General features: G+C 35.8%; 1 long non-coding RNA gene across 2 annotated transcripts in view; it reads left to right on the top strand.

The window, feature by feature from the left end:
- LOC311443030 overlaps positions 1-7563 on the top strand; it is a 430044-nt gene extending 422481 nt beyond the window's left edge. Inside the window, exons 1-3 of one of the 2 annotated variants that reach the window (XR_014697032.1) lie at positions 140-183; positions 4961-5094; positions 6531-7563. This is a non-coding gene — a long non-coding RNA (uncharacterized lncRNA). Of the gene's footprint in view, positions 1-139; positions 184-4960; positions 5095-6530 lie in introns of those variants that run through there. The other variant, XR_014697031.1, reaches the window with a different exon arrangement.
- Positions 7564-13050: the final 5487 nt, after the last annotated feature.

Genomic DNA, 13050 nt, shown 5'->3' on the forward strand with positions numbered 1-13050 from the left:
GCTATGTACTGCCAATGGGCAGGCTAGGGGTGCAGCAAGAGCTGGGAGAGGACAGACCCGGGACAGGTGGCCCAAGGGGTATTCCATAGCATCTGACGTCGTACTAAACAATATATAGGGGTGGCTAACCGGGGGAGCGGGGCCAGACTGCTCGGGGTTAGGCTGGGCATCGGTCAGCGGGTGGTGAGCAATTGCATTGTGCATCACTTGTTTGTACACATTATTAGTAGTAGTACTATTATAATCGTTGTTGTTATTATTATTATTGTTATTACTATTATTGTTATTATTATTTTCCTGTCTTAATAACTGTCTTTATCTCAACTCACGGGCTTTACTTTCCTGTCTCTCTCCTCAATCCAAGAGAGGGAGGGGAGAGGGTGAGCGAACAGCTGTGTCGTGTTTAGCTGCCGGCTGGGTTAAACAACAACAATGTTAAATAAAGTCTCCTACTTCACTAGCTCTTTCCATACACAACTTTGAAACTCCTGTAGCCAGGATTTGTACTTCCTTATTGGGCTCCATGCTGAAAGAAAAGTTGCTAAATACTCTGCTCGCTGTATGTGATTAACTCTTCTGGCCTTTTCTCAATATTGGATTATGTAGTGTCTAATCACAGAACCAATACAAAATCACTTGCCCTGTAATATTAACATATTAGCAATCGGATCTCTTTTGAACAAACCCAATGATTCTCAAATATTGGATCAAAGTTGAAACTTGGAATGCCTACTAACTAGCAAACTGGTTATAAGAATAATATGAAAGGCTAGCGAAATAAAGATGAAATGCTATTATTTCATCCAGTGGCATAAGGACTTCTGAACTTGTGAGGATGCCCAGCTATCTAGGAAGACAACAATCCAGCTCTAACAATTAAAGAATCAGAAGCATAGGCTAGGTAAGGAGTATGGTGTTTCCCTTACCGAGTCATGTCTCAAAATACTGAGCAATATCTGAGCTATAATTTAGGTAGGAACTGACCCATTTACCTATTTGTTGTACTTAACCCTCCTCAACCTTCTTTTAAAATTAGGCAGACAACTTTAGTAATCCCAAATGGAAGAGTAACATCTTTCTAACTTCTTAGCACTCGGGAGATGAAACCCAATTTCAATTTCCTTTTTACCTGAGAGAATTAAAATATGCATCTCCTACCTCTGATAAGCTGTAGGCTATAGATTAAGTTCCTCATCCATTTTGGGAGAGATGTTGCATTTAATAATAATTAAATATTCTCTGGGACAGAGAAAGAAGAGTTTTGATCTGTACAGCCTTTATTTAAAAGGGGTCTCCCTCTTTTTAATTTTACATATTAGTGAAAGATTGAGTACTATGAATTACGTATTCACTAGAACAACACTTGGGAGCCAGTTTTGCTCCATGACAGGTAACAGCCTTGATCATTTGTTTAGAATGTCATGATCTCTCTTACTCCATCTTTCTTGGGAACAATGTATATTTAATTTAATGCAAAAAGTAGTAATTTTGAAGGAGGGAGTGGAAGATTCCCACAACTATACCTGATAGCCAGCTGATTAGTTCATTCATCTTGAAGAGTAGATTGACAGAGTGGAAACACCTCAAGTAATAAGGAAAGTGGACCAAGATTTCCGAATAAAACCCTGGGACACCATCAATTTTCTAACTTTAACTTTTTAGTTTAGGAATGTTGAGAACTCCTGTCATCTTTTCTGCCACAAACAATACAGAATTATGTTGTCTGGATTGTGTGTGAAGTATCTTTACATTAATGTATAAATTTATCTTTTTAATTATAGGTATTACCAGAAGCAGGCATTTACTTCTCATTGATCTTGAAGTCACAGAAACAAAGCAAGTGAACCTTTGCTTAGCTCTGTGGAACCATTACTACGATACTAACAGCTAACTGTCTAAAACTCAATAGCTGTTATGCATGATGTAATCACTGTTCTAAGTGTTATGGAAATATCTATTAAGGCCTGTATGACTTTACAAGAGGAAGGTCAGGCTGTAATGTAAAAAAAAAAAATAAAAATTAAATTATTCCTTCACTTGCACAGAAACTAGTCTGTTACAAATTCAGTTAACTCAGTTGTTTGCTTCTACAACCTCACCAACTGTAATACATGAGAATTGCCTTGTATTACTAGACTTCCCATTTCCTTATTTTCCTGTGCATCTGCTCAGAAGAAAGGAAAGCAGAGTCTGTCCATATAGGAAAGAACTTTTCCCTTCTCCTGAACCCATATCACTGCAATTGTAATATAGCTTCAGTCAGGTTCCAAACATACATTAATAAATAAATACATAAATAAACAAATATTTTAAAAATAAATCTGTTTTGCCTTATTTTCCTTGATTAGTTATAAATAACATGGGAAAAATAGTCCAACAAATCTAAGAACTTATAACATATCTTGTGAAATTGTAGGAATAAAATGAAAACCAATATTAATATATGCATGATGATCAACAGACATCATTACTAGTGTCTGGGAACAATGCTAAAATGACTACTTTAGTATATATAATATCAGAAATTATGGACTACACTCTGTTTACTGAATTCCTCTTTAAGAAATAATGCTGACTTCATTTCACTTTTATATATATATATATATATATATGAATATATACATATATATATAATTAATCTCCAGGGGAAACTATTCTATTCTGGTAAATATAAAACTGTATAGGGTTCAGCTTATTTACCTGTTTATAGCTTTCATCATGATGCTTCCCAACTAGGAATAATTTATTCTTACAGCACCCAGTGGTGAAGAGTATTAGAAACTCTTCATTCTGATGGAACAAAGAAGATCTTAGAAAACATAAAAATAAAGAGTACTGGAAGTAAAGAGAAAAACAGGTTGATTTCTGTCTGAGGTAAATACACAGAACACTATGTTCTGTAGTTGCTTGGAAAATAAAATCTTTAAAAAGAAAAAATAGATGAATCCAGATTAATTATGGACTTTTTTTATCCTCTCTTCTGAAACAAATTCATTCATGTTCAAGTATTGTAGCATGATTATATATCATGCTTGCAGTTCTTACGAAGTTACACTGTGTATAATGGAATACTCTACAGATACACATCATCAAGAATTTTGTGAGAGGCAACAAAAGGCTTTGGAAAATGATTATCTATCTCACTCACAGTTTTGGACTCATAGTATTGTTTTTATTTTTTCTCTTTTTTTTTTTTTTTTTTTATGGTTGGGTTTGGGTTTTGTTTGCTTGTTTGTTTGGCTAATGTAGCCTGAATATGAATCAATTGCTAATTATTTTATTTTCTTTCAAAGGAACAGAGGCCACACCAATTAATGTACTTGCTAAGGTCATGCTGATGTTTCAACAGAAGATACAAAGTTTTCTGTGATTGTTCATATGATAGACTGACACATTGAACAGTTAATAGCCACACCCTCAACACAGTATAAATACATTGAACTTGCTTTTATTATTTTATATTCCCCACCCTTCCCTTGTCTCCTGAAAGTACAACCGCCCTTTTAGCCCTAGGCTATTAAGTGATCTTCACTTCTATCCTTGTCTGGTCTCTGGAGCCCATCACGGTGCTTGGCACCCTTCCTCCTATCATCCCCCTGCCAAAAAGAGGAGGTTGGGGGTTACCATACCCCCATACTAAGTCTTCCATGTTGTGTCTTTTTTAGAGCTAGCTATCCATTCCCTGCCTCTGTGTGGCCTGAAAAATCCCAGCTCACAGCAATCAAAGGGACCACAGCAGTCCACTTCTGAGTTCTGTAGGGTATGAAGACACACTGCTGGGAGGGGAGACCTGGAGGGCACCTCCCTCAGGGCTCCCTCTACCTGGCGCTGGGCCCAGAACCCCATTTCATCCCAGAAGGCTGTCAGTCCCTGCCCCAATAAGACTGCAGTGGAGTCATTCTCCATCTCTCCATAGCCCTGGCCTGCCTGCCCACACCCAAATCCTTTCCCCATCTTGGTCCATCCCTGTCCCAGTGGAGGTGCCCATACCCAGGGCTGGAGCTGCCCCAAAGTCCTATGGCTGTTCTGCTCAGCTGCCTTCCCCCTCTGCTATGATAAACAAGCAAAATATGACTTTTTACTTTGCTTTAAGTCACTCTTAACTGTAGCACTACATAGTTGATAAATGGGCAATGGTGGAACGTTCTGTATCCTGTTCCAAAGTAAGAAAAAGTCTCCATGGTGTCTGTGCAACCTTAAACTCTTGCCTGAAAAAGGTATCTCTGTCATCTGACCATTAAGTTCTACTGAACAGTAAAATCTACATAACCTATATAATCAAAGTCACTTTTAATGGTGAATGGATAGTTCTCAAATCTTAATTTAGTTGTAGGTGAACTAATAAAGACTTGTATCACAGAAATGGCTAATATCTTTTTTCTTCTTTTTGCATGCATACTATCAGAATAAGTCATTTTGGATACCCTATCATGATCAACAATTGCTTAGCCACCTAAAAGTGGGGGAAGAGGGAGGAGGAGTCAACTGAAAATTTGCACATATACAATACACACAAATAATCTTTAGTGAATGTACAAGACCTTTGCTGTATTTGAAAACCTATTAGATTAGAAACAGAGCAGAATTATCTATTGCCCTAATTACTTAAAAGAAACAACTTTTCATTACATTTCTGTCAAAACACCAGTCTGACAGATGTACTCTGAGAATGATCCATGATTAAATGAAGTTGGCAGTAAGACACCCAGTTACTCAACTCACTCAAATGAAAGATGATTCTGTCCATGTACAGAAGCAGAATTTGTAAATATTTGAGTAATTTGAAAGAAAGCAGATCTTAAGATGGCTATAGAATTTCTGTGTTTTCACTATTAGTAGATTATCTGAGATTTTGAATCTTGCTTTTGGACTTATTTATTCATTTATTCATTCATTCATTTTATTTGTTTATTTATTTATTTATTTTTTTTTTTGTGTGTGTGTTTAAATTCCAATTTAGGTGGCTGAGTCCTATACTGAATTTTACTCCAGATTTAAACTTCAGAATTTGTACAAAACTTCTTCCCACTACCTAGTGTCTTCTAACACAGTGAAGCTGGAATATTGAGGAAGACTCACATATTAAAGACAGAGGTAGGTATGCAAAGCTGACACTACTTACTTTTAAAAGTAAGCCATGATCATTCTTTATATAAAGTTATTTTAATTTATAGAAAATACAAGTATTCTAAATGACTATATTACAACTTTTATTCAGATCTCAGTAGTTTAGTTTATAATGATAATCAGCTTCAATGTATTTCTGATGATAGTTTCTGTTTTCTACTAATGAATTTTTCTCACTTTCTGAAATGAGATCTGAAGTTGCATGGTAGTCCCTTATTTACAAGTTATTGGACTCTTCCTATCCAGCTTTATTTTTCCTTGTTATTATCATAGGCCTTCATTACAATTCACAACTTCTCTTATGTTAGTATTGCATCAGCAGTTTTTGTGACTGCAAGAACAGTTTTTGCTTTACAGATTATAAAATGGTTTTGTGACACTACTGCATATGGTCTTTACGAAAATATATCAGATTAATATCCATCCTATTTTTCTGTTCATTATGTCTTTGTTAATTTACTATGGAATGCTGGATTTTTACAGGCTGTTCAAAACATCATAACCATAATAACCTCTTCCTCACAGATTATGAAATATTCTCATTGCTGATTTAGTAACTTCATTAGTTTAGCCAACAGCTACATCATAATATGAATATATCCCTGCAGCTCAATATTAACTTTCCATTTCTGTTTTCTTTGTGCACAGATATGAAACACACAGTGCAAATCAGAGCATAGGTTTGAAGACACAGTGCCAAGGACTTGAAAGATTTAAACAAGTCTTACTGGCACTGACCTGTAGAACCCCATGCCAGCCCCCTGAGATTGTCAGCCCCTGCCCCAATTAGCTTCCAGCAGAGCTGGTCTCCAGCTCCTCATGGCCCTGCCCTGGCCAACCAAGGGTCTTGCCAAGCCTGACCTACTTATGGCCTGGCCTTAGTTCATCCTTATTCCCAGGGAGGTGCCCAATGCCAGGAGATCATCATAGAATCATAGAATGTCTTGGGCTGGAAGGGACTTTAAAGATCCTCTAGTTCCAACCCCCCTGCCATGAACAAGTATGCCACCCACTAGATCAGTTTGCCCAGGGCAACCCACTGCCCATTCAGCCAGGTCTTGAACTTAGGGATGAGGCATGCACAACCTCATTGGACAACCTGTTCTACTGTCTCACTACGTTCTGAATGAAGAATCTCCTACTAATATCTAATCTAATTTTTGGTGTCCTTTAATTTAAAAAACATCCCGCTTGTCCTATCACTGTCTGCCCAAGTAAAAAGTCACTCTCCATCTTTTTTATAAGCTGCCTTTAAGTCCTGAAGTATTGAAAGGCTGCAATGAGGTCTCACTGGAACTTTTTCTTCTCTAGGCTGAACATCCCCCACTCTCTCCGTCTTTATATGAGAAGTGCTCCAGCCCTCTGACCAGCTTTGTGACACTCCTCTGAACTTGCTTTAACAGGTCCACAACTTTCTTGTGCTGGGTGCCCCAAGCCTGGATGCAGTACTCCAGATGGGGCCTCACAAGGACAGAGCTGGGACGACGACGACAACGACGATACAAACACCTTCTCCAACCTGCTAGCTGCACTGCTTTTGATGCAGCCCAGGATGCAGTTTTCCCTCTGGGCTACAAGGATGCACTGTTGGCTCATGTCGAGCTTTTTGTCCACCAGAACCCACACTTTCTTCTCTGCAAGGCTGCTCTCAATAAGTTCTTCTCCCAGTCTGCGCTCATGATTGGGATTGCTGTGACTCAGGTACACCTTTCACTTAGACTTCTTGAACCTCAAGAGGTCTGTTCACTTGGGCCCACTTCTCCATCTTGTCCAGGTCCCTTTGGATGGCTTTGCTTCCTTCTGTTTTATCAACTGCATCGGTCAAATTTGCTGGTGACACCAAGCTGATGATGCTTGATACCACTGCCTATGTCATTGATAAAAATATTAAACATTACCAGTCCTCAAACAGACCCCTGAGTACACCACTTGTCACTGGCCTCCACATGGACATAGAGCCATTTATCACCACTCTCTGGGTGCAGCCTTCAAGTTTATCCACTGAATGGTCCACCTATCAAACCCACATCTCTCCAATTTGGAGAACAGAATGTCATTTGGGACCATGTCAAATGCCTTACAGGAATGGCAGCTCCCTCTCTGTTAAGGAGATTACACTTCTTATGATGCCCTGGAACTAATTTGTATTCTGTTTAAATCTTGAAACCCCTAATGTGAGATCTCAGTCTTAGGCCTGGAAACCCACTGACCCTTCGACAGTCAGCGTGAAGAACAATCTTCAGACAATGTAAATGCATTTACATGGACTACCTTGGAGATTTTCTATTTAGAATACTATTATAATATCTTAAATTTTCTTTGAGTTCTTAATGCTACCCCACACACCCAGTGAGATAGAAATTTTATGTCTCCAGAAAGAATCTTTCAAATTGCTAAGGGTGTTTTTCTTTAGAGGAAAATAAATAAATAAATAAATAAATAATGCTAACACAAAGTAAAAATAATTTATTGTTAATAAGTAAGTGAAATTGGGTCTCCCCGTGCTTATGAAAAACAAAGACTTAACAATTTCTTGGTTATTTGAAAGAAAGAAAGGTGGCAAAATCAAATTCAAAGTTGCCTGTAATCATTTAAAACATAATTCAAAAATAATACCTAAATTCCCATTCCTTCCCTGTGGGGACATTTAAAGAGTTTTCTAGTTACTGAGCCCCTGATTTTGACTACGTATTTTCTGCCTTACCTAACTCATTCAGCAGTCTGTTAGTCAAAGTTCCTAAAACACCAGGTGTGCAAATGTCTCTTTATCTCCCTTTACTTTGTTCTGCTACACTGAACTATTGATCCAATCTCCCCTTATGATCAATGGGATATATATATATATATATATATTTCTGGGGAGCAATTAGCATACCCTATTTTAGGCAGCTGCTTTAGGATGAAATTAATCACTCCCTAAATGTATCTATATCTATCCCTTGACAGTAATGGGTAGCTGACTATAATGATAGCCTGCAGTGTCTAACTGAGATGCACGTGTGCATTCTAAGCATCTGGAATTAAGAAGTTAGTCCCATCTAAATTCCTAATGAGTTTGCTGAGCCAGAGTAAAAAAGAAATTAAAATATACCCCTAACCTGCATTCATTCGATTTGAAAATGAGAGTACCTCATACTTGGTCATTATCCATGCAGCAATCTGGCTGCTTCTGAGACAGTGACTTGAGCTGAAATGTGATGTGCATTTCTTTAGCAGTGATGCTACTTCAAGGAGCCTTTCTACCTCTGTATAATAGCTGTTTATAGGGCAGCAAAACTGACTAATTACGGAAAAAAGAAAAAAAAAAAAAAAGAGTGAAAACAATAGCTTAAGTAGATGTTCAAAGCAACCCAAAGACCCAGTATTGCTCAAATAGAGCTAGAATGTGAAATACTAAGATATAGTAAAGATTCAGTCTTTGTAAGTTTTTGTTTGTCTGTCTGTCTGTTTGTTTGTTTGTTTTTTTCATGTGAGCTTGCATATGCATTTCAGAATAGTCAAGCCCTATTATTTCCTATTACTTGGGAAATGGAGCTTAACATTACTATCAGTGTTCCAGGAGTCCCACAGTTATTTATTTAAACTTCCCTAACTACAGAATTATTTATTTAAGTTACTCCCATTATGGTCCACAATAAATCAAATGACATTCACCTTAATAATGCCCTGTTCTCTCCCAGGAATATAAAGATATAGCTGAGACATAGAAATTTGCACCGTTTGCATCTACATGTAGAACTCTGAGCATTTTTTAATCATGCTTACCAAAGTTCAAACATAGAAAAGTGGGGATAAGATAAGATTTTGCAAGTTTTCTCAAAAGGGAACCTGACCATAATAGCACCTACTTTATTCATTTTCAATATAGACCATTACAACTCACCATACCAGCACATAAAGTTTGAATGTTATCATCTTGAAATAAAGTACTTTGATGATCTTGCCAACCTAAAAGACTAGATATCAGAAAGATATCAGTTAGGTAGAAAATAACAAAAATAACTATTTTCCACTAACACAAAAAAATTTATAACTTTGTCCTTAGAAAGATTAACCGTGGGATTTTCCAGATGACATGTCTATGAAGATGTAGGAAATTGTTAATATATATATATATATATATATTCACTACCTATATTCTTTCATCACTTTAATCACTTAAATCTATAATTTCTAAATGCAAAATCACACTAGACTGCAAAGGGAAATTTGGGACAATATGTGTTTCTTCCTCCTTTTTTTTCCCCCTCTTTTTTCTTTTCCATTTTTTTTTTACCTTTTTTATTTTATTTTATTATTTTATTTTATTTTATTTTATTTTATTTTATTTTATTTTATTTTATTTTATTTTATTTTATTTTATTTTATTTTATTTTATTTTATTTTTCCTCAAGAAGCCTACAGAAAACTGTATGACATATAGAAAGTCTACACTGAGGATATTTACAGTAGTGAACTTACAATATAATATCCATATACTTACACTTTGTTTAAAAACATCATGTTACTAAAGTTCTTGCAGGTTACTCACAGATTATCTGAAAGATTATGACTGAGCAGCAGTGTTCAATGGATTTCCCACTGTCAGCAAAGTGCAACTTTCTATGAAGCCCTTCTCAGTATTTTCTTTTTCTCTACTTTTTTACAATATGTTTCCTTTGTCTCTTACTAGTTTTCTTATTACTGTTTTTCCCATTTTTGTATCTTCTGGAAGTGTTATTGAGGGTTCATAGTTCATCAGAAAAGAAATACATGGGTCAATGGAAGAATGGAAGTGAAAATGAGCACTAGGCTACATACCTGAAAATACAGCAAAAGTACAGCATTTCCTTTTTTTTTTTTTTTCTTTTTTTTTCTTTTTTTTTTTTTTCTTTGTGAAAAGACACAGAAAAGACCTTCAAGATCAAGTTCAACTGTTAACTTGACCTACCAACTCCCATCACTAAACCACATCACTGAATGCATGTCCACATCTCTTAAATACCTCCAGAGATGGTGACTCCACCACTTTCCTGTGCAGCCCGTTCTAATGCTTGACCATCCTCTGTGAAGAAATTCTTCCTAATGTCCAATTTACCCCTCCCCGGTGCAACTTGAGACTGTTTCTTTGTGTCCCATCACTTGTGTTCTGAGAAAAGAGACAAATACCTTCCTCACAACAACCACCTTTCAGGTGGTTGTAGAGGGTGATAAAGCCTCCCCTCAGTCTCTTTTTCTTCAGGCTAAACAACCCCAGTTCCCTCAGTCGCTCCTCATAAGTCATCTTTTTTTGTTTGTTTGTTTGTTTTATTTTGTTTTTGTTTTGTGTTTTTGTTTTGTTTTGTTTTGTCCCTGCACCAGCTTTGTTGAGCTTCTTTGCACATGCTCAAGCAACTCAATAACTCAACATGTAGTGAGATGCCCAGTGGTTTGTGGGGATAGGACAAGGGGCAACGGCTGCAAGTTAGAACACAGGACACCAACATGCGAAGGAACTTTTTCATGGTGATGGTGACAGATCATTGGAACAGGCTGCCTAGGGAGGTTGTGGAGTCTCCTTCTCTGGAGATATTCAAAGCCTGTCTATTCAAAACCTGGGCAGCCTGCTCTGAGGAACCTGCAGGGGGGTTGAACCCGGTGATCTTTTGAAGTCCCTTACAACCTCTACAGTTCTGTGATTCTGTGAAAACTAAGCACAATATACAATACCAAATATGTTCAAGTCACATAATATTCATCACACATTTTCAATCCAGCACAAGCAACTATTACAATTAAAAATAAGCCATACATCTAAAGCTTATGTGCTCAAGTTCAAAAGTTGTGTTTTTTGTTTGTTTGTTTGTTTTCCAGTTACTTTAAATGATAATATTCTGGAGTTATTTGCATGGGTCTATATGCTTTTCTTCATCAAAATATATTTTAAATAAATATAGTTATCTCAAGGTATATGAGTGACTATAAATTGTACAATGTTTGTTTTTGTTTAACAGATTTTACTCAATATTACTCTTGTATAAGAGTGTAAAAGTATAAAAAGAATGAATTCATATTATAGTCTATTTTTCTTCATTTATTCCTTTCCCTTTATGCGTCCTATAATTGTCTTGTATTTTTTACTCATTAAAAAAAAATTACCAACAAATTGAATTCAATAACATTAGAAATGAACTTCAGTTATGTTGAAATCCCTAAGGACTGTTTTAATAATGTTTAAACATCAAATTCACCTCTTTACTAAATCATGGATCTCATACAAGTTCATGATCTTTATTATTTGACAATTAAAAGACACGCAGTCTTGTATTAACTTTAAATACCACTGTATTTTTTAATGTACTTTTTATGTCTACTTTTATGTTCCTCTTTCTGTTTTCCAAAGTTAATACCAAAGACAGATTACACAGAATACTATTTAAAAGTACACAAAAAAAGCCATACTCTACAAGGTGTCAAAAGCTTTGCGTTAGGGGCATCTTATTAATGTTGCAATGTTGTAACACAGAAATCACACTCCAAAAAAGGCAGAGGATTCTAGCATTTCAGCAAGACATGAAGAAATTCAAATGCACTGGAGATCTGTATGAGATACTAAAAGTGAATTTATGTTTTGACCTACCTGATGAAATGTACTTTGTTTTCTAATTGCAATGGCTATCCCGTTTGAAGAAAACCATTCTTCATTTCTCCAGTCTTTTTCAGAATCATGTATGTACAATGTTACTCTAGAAATTCTATAAATGGATGAAAATCACAGTAGCCTGCAGGACATAAAGGTCAAAAATGAAATAGATTTTAGTGGCCTTGATTCAGCCTTTGTCAATGGTCTCATGTGGCAAAAGAAAATAATGAGCAGAAATATTTTGCTAGTATGAGCAGTTTAGGCTTTTAAAAAGGAGTCACTTCTTCATCAAAGAGAAATACTATTCTGTGTAATCTGTCTTTGGTATTAACTTTGGAAAACAGGAAGATGAACATAGAAGTAAACATAAAAAGTATAGCTGTCAATAATAAGAGACATTGCTACCATTCAGCATCTGTAAACTGAAAAAACAACAACAAACTTATTTGCATCCTTGCAAGAGAGACAGTTGGTCATGTTTTACATTTTTATGTTTATCAGAAGACAAGGATATGAAATGCCTTTTCTTGCACCTTTTCTCAATTTATAAGGCAGCAAGGCATGTTACAATGCAGTGAGTCAGGTTGTTAGTCTGGGGGCTTTCAGCCTGCTGGGATTTTGGAATCAACTACTAATTTCTCAACATATTTTTTCCTTCAGTTGCTTCTCTTTTTGTCACGAATCCAAAAAGAGAGAAAGAGAGAGATGGAGCATGGGCTAGAGAATTGGAAAAGTGAGAATTGTAAAATTTATCTGTTCAATTATATTCCTGTCCTGAATCAACGTGTTGTTCAAAAAGAGTCAAGCTGTTGAGCTAATGGTCTAGTTACAGTCTTTCTTTTTCTTTGTTTACTCCCTGACAGCTTGCTGTGGCACTGGGCTTTAGGGAAACTGGAAGTGAATGACTCCTTGAGAGGTGTTTTTACTGTACACTGCAATTAACTAGATGAAATCACAAGTCCTTATTTCTTCTGACATGTCGTTCTTCACAACCTAAGCATAATTACTTCTAACATCAAAATTGATTTTAATTAAATTTTAAATACAATTTATTTATTAAATTAAACTAAATTATTTGCTTATTATTTATTTATTTATTTGTTTGACTTTTAAATAAAATTGATTTTAATTAAAATCATTCTGCATCATTCTGCATCTGTGAGATAATGTACTGAGGTTTTTCATTTTTTTAATCTTTATTTTTAAAATACACACAAATTTTCACTTTAATATTTAATTGATTTATCTTTTAAACTGAATGGAAGGGTTATATTCAACTATATGCTGCTCTTACATGAATGGGCTTTATTTTCCATCTTTTG

Source organism: Aythya ferina, assembly GCF_964211825.1.
Source record: "Aythya ferina genome assembly, chromosome: 1".
NCBI classification, from domain to species: Eukaryota; Metazoa; Chordata; class Aves; order Anseriformes; family Anatidae; genus Aythya; species Aythya ferina.